Source organism: Pyrgilauda ruficollis, unplaced genomic scaffold (genome assembly GCF_017590135.1).
Source record: "Pyrgilauda ruficollis isolate IOZ18807 unplaced genomic scaffold, ASM1759013v1 scaffold75, whole genome shotgun sequence".
NCBI lineage: Eukaryota > Metazoa > Chordata > Aves > Passeriformes > Passeridae > Pyrgilauda > Pyrgilauda ruficollis.
The window spans coordinates 2250244-2263961 of NW_024529377.1; positions in this window are offsets into that span (position 1 = coordinate 2250244).

A 13718-nucleotide genomic window follows, 5' to 3' on the forward strand; every position below is an offset into this window, starting at 1 on the left:
TGCCTTTGGTTTCGTGTAGGAGAGCCTGATTCATATCCCTTAGGTACTACAAAAAGGGACAAGCATGCTAACAGCAGACTCACACTCTGCTTTGTCCTCTCACAGACCGGTGTACACTCAGCACACCTTTCCCAATATCCTCACAAGTACACTCTCTTACACACACTTCACATGTCAAGAGAGAAGTAAATTAAGAGTTCTAATTAATGAGGACCCTACAGCTCTGCATGGGCTTGTTGTAGTCAAAGTGCAGTGTGCCTAGCACTTTGACTCATTGAACCTCATGGCCCATTGATCCAGCCTGTCCAGGTCCTTCTGCAGAGCTTTCTGCCTCTGGATGGACAGCTCAAACCAATTCGGTGTTCTCCATGAATTTGCTAATGGTAGACTCAGTCCCCTCATCCAGATTAAAGACGCTAAACAGGACTGGGCCCAACACGGGGGATGCAACACCACTTACCTACACTCTCAGGGCCCACCTCTTAACCCATCAAAGAGCGCACATGTCCAGGCCATGGACTGCTAGCTTTTCCAGGACAATGCTCTAGGCGACAGTGCCAGAGTCTTTGCTAAAATCCAGATGGACAACTTCCACAGGCTTTTCCTCGTCCTCTAGGTGAGTCATCCAGTGGCAAAATCAGATCAAGTTGGTCAGACAGGACCTGCATTTGCTGTACCTGGGCTGGCTGGACCTGATCTGCCAGCTGTCCTGCAGGTGCCATATGATCACACTCAAGGAGTTCCATAACCTTGCCAGACACTGAGATCAGGCTGACAGGCCTGTAGTTCCTAAGTCCTCCTTCCAGCCCTTCTTGTGAATGGGTGTCACATTGGTCAACTTCCAGTTTTCTGGGGCGTCCTGAACTCCCTGGTGAGCCAGAACTGATGATAAACAATGGAGAGAGGCTTGCTGAGCTCTTCTGCCAACTCCTTCATAATCCTAGGATTAATTTCATCCAGTCCTGTAAACTTGCGAGCATCTAAGTGTCTTGGCAGATCACTAACTACCTCTTCCTGCATTTTAGGAGGTTTATTCTATTCCCTGTCCCTATCTACCTGCTCAGGAGGACAGTTTTCCTAAGGATAACCTGCCTAACTGTTGAAGATTGAAGAAAAAAAAGTGTTAGGTACATCAGCTGCTTCCTCATCTTTGGTGAGTATAATCCCCCCTTGTCCAATAAAGAATGGAGGTTTTCCTTGTCCCTCCTTTTTTTATTAATGTATTTATAAAAACATTTTTATTATCCCTCATAGCAGTGACCAGATTAAATTCTGAGCTTTCACCCCTCAATTTTCTTTCTGCATGATCTAACAGCATCCTTAAACACTTTCAGAGTTCCACCCCCATCCCCCGCCCATAAGGGACCGTAGCAGTTATTTTTCATTCCTCACTGATCATACGTACAGGATTTATAGCATGTGCTGTGTCTGCTGGTGTTTATTTAGTAGAGTAACATCTAGTTATCTAGCTGCATTTCCCTTGAGTATGATCTTCCTATGCTTTCTTAGGCAAAAAGTGCCCGTCTGCTCTGTCTGTTCAATGGAACAGAAAGAAGCATATGGGCTCTCCCCTGGTGTGGCTGAATAAAAAAGCATTCATCTCTAGGGCTGCTGCTCCAATTTCTTCTATAAACATTAAATTCAAATGTAGACATGTTTTAATACAGCTTTCTTAGCTGCTTCTGCTTCTGACTTTATATTGCATTGGTTGGGGTTTTACATTAAATGTTCTTGCTATCTTTCACTTTGGTAGTTTACCCTTGTTAGAACCATGTGTGATGAACACAGAAGGGATTACAGCATTCCCCAAAGACTTCTCCTTTCCACAGCATGCATATTTCAACAAAGCATACATAAATGGGGATGTTTTGCAGTAAGCACTCAAAACGTGGCTACAAATAACTTGGGGAATACAAAACTAGTAAGATGTGTCTGTCTGTTTATTTGTTTGTGTCTTCTTTTGCAATTTAGGGAGCTGTCTTAGAGTTAAATGCTCCAGTAGTAGGTTATAACCTAGTGGATTGAGGCAGCTATTTATCTCTGGATATGCCTACAAGATCTACTTTTCAGGGAAGAGAATCCAGTCTCATAAGAGGCACTGGCTTCTCAAGAGATGATATATAGTTCCACTCAAAATAATGTGTGAGGAAGAGTCTAGGCATGTCTTAACATCAGGATCCATAATGGAATCTAACTACAGACACTTGGGGTTTTCTTTAGGTTAAATTGTTGCATTCAAATGCAACATGTAGGTAAAATGGTAAGAAATATGTATTTATTAGGCATTTTTAAAGGTCTGTATTATGTGATGAGACTTAACAATGTGTAATTTAAAAGCATATGTTTAAGCAGACTCCCCTTGACTTTGCAAGAGGTTCTTCCATACGGGAAAGCTTTTCAATTCACTTCCAATTTCATTCATCTTACACGTGCTACTCAAGGGATATCTTCAACATTAGTACAGTAATACAGCCAAAGAAAGGAGAAAATAGTAAGATTTCCCACTCTACTGCTGGAAAAGCATGATGTATTTGTAATTTTGGAAACTTTGTGTGATGAATCACATGATTGCAGTCAATGGCTATTAACTGTTTAGGAGGGACAGACAGGGAAAGAAAGGTGGGAGATTTTTCTCCCAATTTCAAAAGAAAAGTAAATAAAGGATTGACTGCACAGTTCTGTTTATGAAAAACACACATTGCAAATTTATGAGTGAATATTAGAGACCAAGACAGCAAAGGGATCTTTGTGGTTCATGCTTACTACAGACCACTCAATCAAGGGGAGGTTGTTGAAGAATAACTGCAGGAAGCATCATGCTCATAAGAATAATCTTGCTGAGGGACTTCAGTCTCCCTGACATCTTCTGGGAAAGCAGTGCAACAAGCAGCCTAGGATAATCTTAGACTGCACTGAAGACAAGCAGTCCAGACCCCCAGATCTCTTCCTGCAGGGCTGCTCTCCTGCCTCTCTTCCCCCATTTTATATGTTTAACCAGGACCATCCTTCCCCAGGTGCAGAAAATGTAAATTTCTCTTAAACGTCATATGATTGTTCATTGTCCAGCTCTCTATCCTCACCAGATCTCTCTGTAAGGACTCTCTACCTCCCACATCACCAGTCCTTGCTTCCAATGTCCATATACTTTCCTTTTCCTGCTCAGCCAAGCCATTCTTCTGATTCTTCTGCCTCACTTTATTGAATTCCAGCATTATGGATTTGCCTGCTTTTGTGGTCATTACAAATGTCTCTCAGCAACTGACCAGAATTCATGGACCACAATACCTTCAGAAACAGATTATCAGGGGACCTTACAAAGTAATTCTTTCATCAACCTTCCATCTTTCCATATCCAGGGTTGAAATTTTGCTCCTTTTATTATTGCTAATAACTTGAAATTCAAATATATTGTGGTCCAGTGACTGAGACAGCCAGAAATCACTATTTTGCTCACCATTTCCTTAACTGTTTGCAAAGAGAAAATCTTGGAGGGTCCCCTTCTTACTTGTCTCCCTTAGTACCTGCAATGTGTGTCAGAAATTTCCAGGACCTGTTTGAATCCCCTGTGTGGCACTCTCAGTTCATGGCTGGGAAGATAAAATCACCCATAAGGACAACAAAGGATGGTCTAGACACATTCTTTAATTTTCTGAGGAATAATTCATCAACATTATTATCCTGGCTGGGCAAGAGATAATAAACTCCACAACAACATCCACTCTATTTTCTTTCCCTCTTTTTCTTATCCAGATGAACACATCTCTGTCCTTGACAAATGAAAATGCCACACAACTCAGATCCTTCTTTATGTTGTGAAGCCTCTAACCTCTCCTGCCCCATCCATCCCTCCCAAAGAACCTGTAAGTGTTCATCATGGCACACCAGTCACAGGGCGCCTCCTACAAAGTTTTGCTTGTGTAGATGATATTGGGACTCAGGCTGTCAACACTCATGGGGAAAAAGAAGTAGATTTTTCTTTTTTTTTTTTTTTTTCTTTTATTTTTTTACAGATCTGTTGAACAATCTTTGCCAATACCTGGGGCAAACCTTCTTTTTCTCCTTTGGTTTCTACATCAGATGGTGAGATCATGGCTTCAGTTTCAGAGGAGTTTCTTAGTGATACCAGGGTCATGACATAAGCAACAATCTTTGTAATCAGAACTCTGTATGCAGTGCTAGATTTGTACACTCTTCATGTGTGCATGTTGTTTTTTAACAAGACCAGTGCAAATGTCTATGGATTTTTAGTGTTCACATAGAACTTGAGTGGTGGAAGCTCATAATTCTATCATAATAGTACTCAAGTTGAAGTCAGCTACCGAGAACTTGTGTGCTTCTAGTGCAGAGCATGCATTAGCAGTATTATAAGGATGGAAAGGGCATCTAGCCCTGACTAGTGGGATAAATAATTAATAAAATAGAAATCTACTTAGATATGAAAGGTTTCCTGCTGAACACATCAATAAGGCTGGGAACAGCTCCAAAGTGGAAAAGGGTATCCCTAGGAAAGTGTGAAAATCCTTTCTGCCTGATTTGAAGGAGGATAAAGTTGTTTTCTTTTGTTTGTATTTTCAAAATGAACATGAGTATAAAGAATTGCTTTGTTGGTTACAAAGTATCAAGATGATATAAAATTCACTTCTGATTTTCTGTGGCCTATAAGGTCCTCATCAGAAAAAAAAAGCACAGTTTTTAATAAAAGAAATATTGGAAAAATCTCAAAGACTTTCTTTCTTACAGAAGATCTTTGATGTAAACATTAACGTATGTATAGAAATATGATAGAGTTAATTTAAATATTGCAGCAATTTAAGCTTAAAGCCCCAAATTCGTCTTTTGAAACACTGCATAAGGAACACAGACTATAAAAAATTCATAAGCAGAAGGTTAGCTATGCTAGCACTTAATTTCAAGGTTTAAATAAAAGGTAAAATGTTGAAGATGAATCATCAGGTATCAATGTATATTAGTTTCCAGAACATACTGTGGAGAAGATTTTGCGACTTTGCATCTTTAAAATAAAATCAAAATGTCTGTTGGGAAGCTGGACGCCCTAATACTTAAAATGAAATTCGTAAGCCAGACAAGCACAAGTTTTGTACTGTATTCTAAAAGCATGAGCTCAGTTTTGAGTGTTCATGCTTAGATGGTAGACACCTTGTAATTAAGCTCTTTGGCTATAATCTTTTATAATGTCTTCTATATTCACTTCTAGATATGCAAAGCATTAGTTTTCTTCCTGGAGGTCAAACAACTTCATCCTGTTCCCTCAAATTCCTCCTCCTGTCTCACATACTTTCATCTGAAGTGCAATTCAAATTCCTGCTTGGCCTGTTTGCTTGCTATATGATGTCAAAAAGAAACCAAGACTATTTAAACCCAAACAAGGCCACACATCTTTGTTTTTCTCATATCTGTAGTCTTTTTGTTTGATGTTACTGTGATGATCTGCTCTGTGTTCCTAATTCTGATGATAACCTTCCTCAATTCCACAGAAACATGACTTTAAAAAGATTTCAGCACTTTTAAGAATCAGAATGCTGAAAAATATTACTGCATAATCAAAATTTTATGTAATCTATTTGAATTTTTTACATCTTTATCATATATTTTACAATCAGGTTTCTGTGTTGAAATTGTGGAGTACACAAGTTTTTTGTGTAGATTGTTTTTTTTGTTTCCTGTGCAATCTGCCACACAGGCTATCTGATACTGCATCTGATACCAAAAAAAAAAAAAAAAAAAAAAAAAAAAAAAAAAAAAGTAGCAGACAACCTTTATTATCTTTGATTTTATGAGCAACTTAGGGAACATGCAAACAAAAATAAATAAAAAAAAACCAATCATGTTTTCAACAAACCCTACACAGTACAGCTATATCTTAAGTGGTGAAGGTAAAGTGTTCCTTCTTAATTTCACCATATATTTCTCTTATTTTACAGAGAAACTATCATAGTAGTTGAAAATTGAAAGAAATCCCAATACATTAACTTGAATATACATTACACTAGGGCCTTATACTCATGATAGTTTTTTTTTTTTTAATTTTTGATAAGCAGTTTTTCTCTGGTACTTTTCATCCATCCACATGCTCTGGTTAGATATTTTTAAATTCCAGACATCATTCAGTCAGAATTTGCAGGTGGTTCTCAGAGAACTTTTTCCCCTCTATCTAGCTGTGGAAAGGACAATGCAATTAATAACAGATGGTATGAAATGACCACGTCCTTGAGAGAATGCCTTATTGGCACCTCCTGCTAATTGTATCACGTATAACCCAAGTAAAAGCATAATAAATCTGAGCTGGGGAACATTTTATGCAAGAGCTCTTCTCCCTTTCCAGACGGTAAATTGCTCAGCTCTTGAAATATCTATAACCTTGTGATACCCAACGTGCATTAGCTTAATTGCTTTTTTTCCTATTCTTTCTCTCTCCCTTTCCTTACTCCCCCTGTATTTTTCAGTTCCCTGTGTCTGTAAGAGAAATTATATTTTTTTAGTCAACCTGCCTTAGTGCGGTAAGGAAAGGATCTATATTTGCCGTCTTGGACAGAATTTTGTTCTTTCTGAAGAGTTCTTTCTGAAGAGTTATTGGTAAATTGTGCTTTTTAAAGAGCTGTAAAGCCCTTTGTTTGATATCAGAACAGAAGCAAATGCTGAAGTAGTATAATAGAAATCTAGAAGAGCATTCTCATTAACTGTGAGATATGGTGAATTTCAAATGGATCAACAGATATACCCTATTCAATTTCTAAATATAATACTATGATAAAGAAAATCCCTGATGCATAAGGAATTTTTTATTTCTCACAACAATAATTCTTTTTTTTTCCCTGTGGAAAAAAAACCAAAAAGATTGCTGAAATCTCAAGTCCTTGTTCTTCTCTGTGTTGGGATGAGAGAGAACTGCTTTGGCAGAGTTTGCTTCTGCTGGAAGTGGGGGGTGGGGAGACTGCCTCTTGCAAAGGTTCTGCTACATTTTTTTGGTTTATTTCTTCTTACAGCAATAATTTCAATCCTGGCTTTGTCCCAAGGAGAAAATAACAGATAAGTGCACAGGAGCATGGATATTCATTTGCTTGAAAGAATTGCCATTTAAGGCAGAGAATGATGCTGCACAGCTGCACAGGCTAAATTGTATCTGTAATTGCAAGCGCCCCATCAATATTTAGTTGTCTTTAAGGTATCACCCTAGCTCTCCTAGTGTCTGTATGGTGAAGGAAATTTGACAGTGGATTGTTCTTTGTGGAATATTTCAGTAAGATGAGGCAAAGTGGTTATTTCAAGTGATGATTAGAACCATGATTGCGCCTGTATCCAACGTGAAAAGGAGCCCAACCCTTAGAAACCATTTCCCTACAAGCTATCATGCCCTTTGGGTGTCTCCTATTCCATATCATATCCTGCTGGGCCATCTGGGGAAAGGAAGTCTTCCCTGGATAAGAGTTACACATAGCCATCAATGCAATCCACAGAGGAAGATATGCATTGAATTGAGAACAAGGACTTCCAAATCAAATTCTCATTCTTGCTACTGACTTTGGGAATGATTATTGGCCATTTGCTGTGTGCTTTTGTTCTTGATCCCTATTCTGCTCTATTTTTAACTGTCTGATCATGAATTGTGCCTATCCTGAGGATTTCTCAGTGCTATAGGATTACATACTAAAATTAAAAATGAAGAACTACCTTGGCAAGCACTAAAAACCCCATATTTCAGTATGAAGACTGCTTTAGGAAAACCACGCAAACTCAAAAGCTGTTCTTGAAAGACAGCTGAAATCTGACCTCAGTTATTCTTATTATTTTTTTCCTTTGTGCACAGCAGCTTGAAATGTCCCTTAAAAGATGTATGTTTTTTTTTTACTTCGTTAAGTTCATATAAGATTTTCTTACTGCAATTATGAGAGTGGTTATGTCTCTCATACGTGCCTCTGAAGCTATTATAATCTGAGTCCACCTAAATCAATAATAAGATTCCTACTTGAGAGAAGAAAAAAATCTTCAAAATATATTTTAGTATATGTATGCAAAAAATCTATAAAACAAAGCCCAAAAAATGAACAAACCCAAGTCCAGAAGAATGATTATTGTGACTAAAGTCAATAATGTGGCCTGGAGTTAAAGTCACAGAGGTTAAGAGGAGACAGTATGAAAAATAGCTGAAGAAATGGCTGAAAGCCAGAATGGCTTAGGTAATGACACAATAACTGCTTAAGTTACCAGCTTTTCCAGTGTGGTACATGTTTGGAATTTTCTTATTTGCCTTATGAATTTGCAATTTTATTTCTTTGATGATACTACTGCATTCTGAACTAGAGCTGTGCAATAAATTATGATAACCCTGGCATTGTTTGTACATCTGAATACCAGCTTTTAAATTCAGAGTGACTCAGACTTGGGCAAAATACAGGAATTGATGTATAACATTAAGATGTTATTTAGTCCCTTAAGAAGAATTATGCTAATCCCCTCTTTATGTGGAGAGTAAAAATTAAAAGTGACACGATGAACTTTGTAGACACTGATGGAATACCTTGTGTGTTCAAATTGGTTAAACCTTGTAGTTGCAGGTAGACAGTCAAAATGATTTAGTAATCATGACTGTTCACTTGCACATGCAGCATGGAACCTTTTTTCAAGTAGTGTTAATTTCCATAAAAAATATCAAACTATATGAAGAGATGCATTCATCCCCCAACTGGCAAATTGTTGACCATAATCAAGGAAAAGTTTCTAAGTAAGTCAAAATACCAGAAATATGGAAAACTCACACTCTCATTGCAAAAAATTATTAAGGTGGCATTGTATAAAGTATTTACTTACCATGCATTGACGTCTCCTTCAGCACAATATGGAGGGCACTGTTTAAGTGGTATTAGACTGATTCCATTTGGATCCTATTGTGCTGTGTTCTTCTGACTAGAAGACTGTAAGTTTACACAACAATGACTTTACCCAGTCTGGTGTTTTCCCATTGGTAAATAAGAAGAACCTAGTCTAGCTTCATGGAGAGATATCCTGATTTTGTACTCCAGGAATTTTCAGACTGGCTCTGGCAGCTGATAGATCTTGCTTTCCGAGTTCAGCTGTTGAGCCTGAAGAAAACAAAGCTAAAAATAAAAGGTGAGCAGGGATTTTCTGAGATTGTGTTAGGACCTGAATTTACTATTCTGAGAAAAGATTTGAAGTTAAAGCCATATAAGGAAGCAAAAGAAATGAGGAAGATGTGGATCAGGATAGAGAAGAGAATTTTATCTCTCTTTCAGTCACAGTGAAAGCCTAGATTGTCTCAGTTGCAAAATATATTCATCCTGATAGCAGGTGTCTGAATTAACCTGTTGATGGAATGCTATGTATGTTAGACAATTATATTTATTATGTCATAGCTTTCCATATATGTTGAATTTTGCAGGAAATATTATGTACTCATTATTACCACTAAGAGACCATTCTTCCTATACACCAAATGTATATTTCCATTGCTGAAAGCCAGTTTGACTTATCTAGGAAAATTTCAAAGACTGTCCTTTGGAGCAGTCATATTAACACATTCAGTAGGGCTGGATTAACAAGCACTCAAATATTTAGATAATAGAATAGGTGTTCTTATATAATGAATGTGTCAATTCACTCATCCTTCCATATTGCTTCTAAATACAGCTATATCTTTGACAATTCTATAATTTCTTTTTCTTTATGTTTTCAATTTATACTCTAGATTTAGAAATGAAAAGTATTTTCCTTAAAGATAGTGTCACTTACTTGTAAATAGTTTGGGGTGGATCTGACTGAAATATAAATACTGTATTCAGACGATGACAAGGGAGAGCTGTCTTTTTTTTATTTTAACTGTTACAAATTTTCTAAGTGATTTCTCTTTTTGTAAACTGCCATGACTCAAAGATTTGTACAAAGCACTGTTAAATGAGACAATCCAAAACCACTGTTTTTTTGTTTGTAGATACTTCCTGTATGTTATAACTAACTAATAACCCACAGCAGTGCTATACTCTCTCTCTGTTTTCTTGATTTTCAGCTTTTGTTTTCATAAGAGTTCTCAAGTTACAGCAGGGCAAAATAATGTGGAAGCTATTGTTTTTTGTGAAATCTAAATAGTATAAAAGATCAAGGGAGGGATGAATTTCAGCATATCATTTTCCTGTTGAATTTCTCTTATTTAATTCTTCTCCTGCTGGAATATTTTTCCCATCACCAATCACTCCATTTGCCTGCCTCTGTACCTTTATATTTATATTCTTTCTTAACTGACTATCCAAAAACAAAAGCATGGAGATGTGATGACAGTAACCAGAAACACGAAGGAAGAGAAATGACAATAGTCTGTAGAATGAACAAAGCTGTATAACTCTAAGATTAATGTGGGGAGGTGTGCAGACAAAATCCACTGCAGCTTTCTGGATTAAACCTCTTGCTAAACATACTGTGAAGTCCATGCATCTTTCAGGCGTGGTAAGTGTTCTTCTAGGGACTATGAAAACTTACCCAACTGTGTAAATGCAAAATATTTCCTTGTAAATATACCATTAATATCAATTAACAATATTGATAATACCAAACACATTAGTAATATCAGTGGAAATCTGCACAAGGGATAGACTAGAAAAACATCTGGTAGGATTGTAGTTGTAAAACTGTATAATGCAGGTTTTCTGAGCATTACTCTTGGGACTTTTTTTCCATTTATGTTCATCCTTCTTTCCATTCTGATATGTTAATCTAGCAAATCAATAACACTGATGCATCTTTGAGCCAAGATTTTTCATGTGTCTAACAACCATACTTCTCATTAGGACAACTATGAATTTATTTGAAACAGAGAATACATCACAATAGAAGCTGTCAATTCCAATTCCATCTGATGTGGCAAAAGGAAGAAAATGTTATCTACTAGATAACATGAGGAATAAAAGCTCTTTGTTCCTTCTTATCCTCTTTTACCTTTCTTTGCATTTGCTATTTTTGAGCTGCTTACTCATGTGAGTGGGTGTATAAGTACACATTTATTGTAGTAAAAGGTTAAGGATATTTCATCAACAGAAATGGACGATTAAACTAATCAGAAGTTTAATTTTCAGAACTAGGAGAACACAGCTTTTTCCATATGATTGCTTTATAACCTTGTGCCTGTCTTAATAACTTAGCAATCTTGTCTGCCTATCCACAAAACGAAATATGTTTGGAGCTCATGTTACTCATGTTGTTGGAGTAACAAGGATCATTCAATATCCAACTTAATACTATGCATCATTGTAAAAGGGGAACATTTCTAAGGGAATTATTTATTATTTTCTTTCCCCTCATTTGTCTTCTTTGTTAGTAATTTAATGCCCAATACCTGATTTTGAAATCACCCTGTCTGACCCCCTATATCATGAACATTATTTCTGCTTATGCCTGTTACTGATAATCTTTTTTAGATAACATATATACCAATACTTTTAAACAGATTAATACCACATGTAGACAAAATAATATCAAATCTGAAAGAAGATTTAATGTTAAGAACAAAATACAATTTTGAAAATCTCTGTAAATAAGAAACATGAAAAATGAATTTTCAACAGCATCATGAAATTACCTTAAGTAGTACATTACTAACAGTAATGAAAATAAAAATAAAGGATGGAGAAAGCAATCTAACGAGTTGGTGTACAGTGAGAGTATTGTCGCAAATGACAAACCCAAATGACCCTTAACGAGTACCACGTATGCATCATGATGGGAGCAGGTAAACTAGGCACAGTATACCCATGCTTCATGGCAACAGTAGATTTGGATATTTTGTGTGAAATGTGAGGAAGAATTTAGAGCTTATAATGAGTCTTCAATGCATTCTGACACAGCAATGTGTATATTGCTGGGGATTTTTTAATCCCCAGTTTAATACCCACTACATATTTTATTTGTATGGGGGCACAGGGAACTCATAGTTTCTTACTTAATTGTACTGTTCCCCAAGTTTTGATAAAGTGGTGAAAGTAGTGTGCTGATAGCATTTCCATATTTGCCAGTTAAATAAGAAAAAGGCACAGGATTAAGATAGTGTGCTAAATCACAACAACATTCGTTTTTAAAAGTATTTTCAGGACCCTTGGACAGATTCACAGCTACAACAAGTTTAGGTTTCTTTTTTACTTAATTCCCCTGTACTAGATTTTTTCTATTGGGATTACTCTGCTTCTCAAACTCCTCACAATGATTATCATCATTATTGTTGTTATAAATATAGAACTATCAAAAATGGATAAATCCAGGTACATGTACTTGAAGGAAAGGTTTATTTGAGGCTAATTTTCAATACTAATAAATTCAACAACAAGTAGCCAATTAATTTTATCGAGCAGCATGCTACATCTGAAAGGGAAATTGTATCAGAGTTGAAACTCAGCGGTGTAGTTATAAATAGTGCAAGTAATAATATGACAGACTAAAAGTGGTTAACTTGCATTTCTCTGTGCAGTAGGAACACTTTTAGAACTATTCCATCAGAAAACTGACAAAGGGATGACATCTAAATAAATAAAAATTATTCAAATATACACCTTCCTGATTTTCAACTTATTGTATGATATGGTCCTAATCAATGAGTCAGTTACTTTGCTTCAATAGATTTTACATAAATTAAATGACTCGTGTCTTCTGATGAGATTGTCAAACTCATGAAAAGCTGAAACTACAAAATGCATCATTCAGGGAAAAAAAAAAAAAAAGAGAAGGAAAAAGATAAAAGAGTGTTCTTCCTACTGATGGAAAAGTGATCTGCTTTTTCCATAACTGTGCTGAAAGTTCAACTCAATTCTTATTTAGTGCCCACAGGTAAATTTGTTACTCATGGATCCAGTGGCTTTAATCTGTGATGCTTGTCACGTTGCCATATTATGGTGTTTTTCAAACCATTTTGTAGGAATGGCATGGCCACTGATAGTGAGTCTCATCTATCTGCCAATTTTATTTGCAAAACATGATCTCATCTCTGTTGCTATGGCATTATGATGTTATACAGGAGATTTTAATTGCTGTTTATCAGTCCCAGAATGTTTCAATGTGGAGAACAGAAGTCTGAGGAAACAATTCTTCAGGTATGGTTACTTGCTTTAACTCTGCATTGAGCAGGTATCTGCTAGAATCATACACAGATTGTCAATAGGAACTTACTAAACAAAAATTGCAAGTTACATTATACTAGTGAGAAAATTCAAACTACTGAAGTTCTTTAAAAATAATAAGTGACTAGGGAGAACATGATTGAACACATGAACTATGATGAATGAACTGTGTCAATGTTCAACAAGAAAAGCATTCTCATTATATGTTAAAAATTACAGACTTTGTTCCTTGCTTACTCTATTACCAGTGATTAATTTTCATTACAGGTATTGTGGATATTAAAGAGTACTTGCCTATTTGACTACAGAGATAGGAAAAGTTATAATCTGCAATGATTCTTCACTGACACTTGCTTAAATTTGTATCTAAGTGAATCAAATAGGCACAGAAATATTCTACTTGAAGACAAAAAGATAGAGGAAATTTATCCTGTCTGCACTGCTCAAACTTTATGTAAACTTTCTAAATCCTCCTTTTACTTCCCTCCTCCTGCCCATGTGTCACCTCACTTCCCAAGAAAACACTGGATGTTAATTCCAGATGAAAAAGAAGTCCTTGAAGTTCAGGATGCATTGACTTATGAAAAA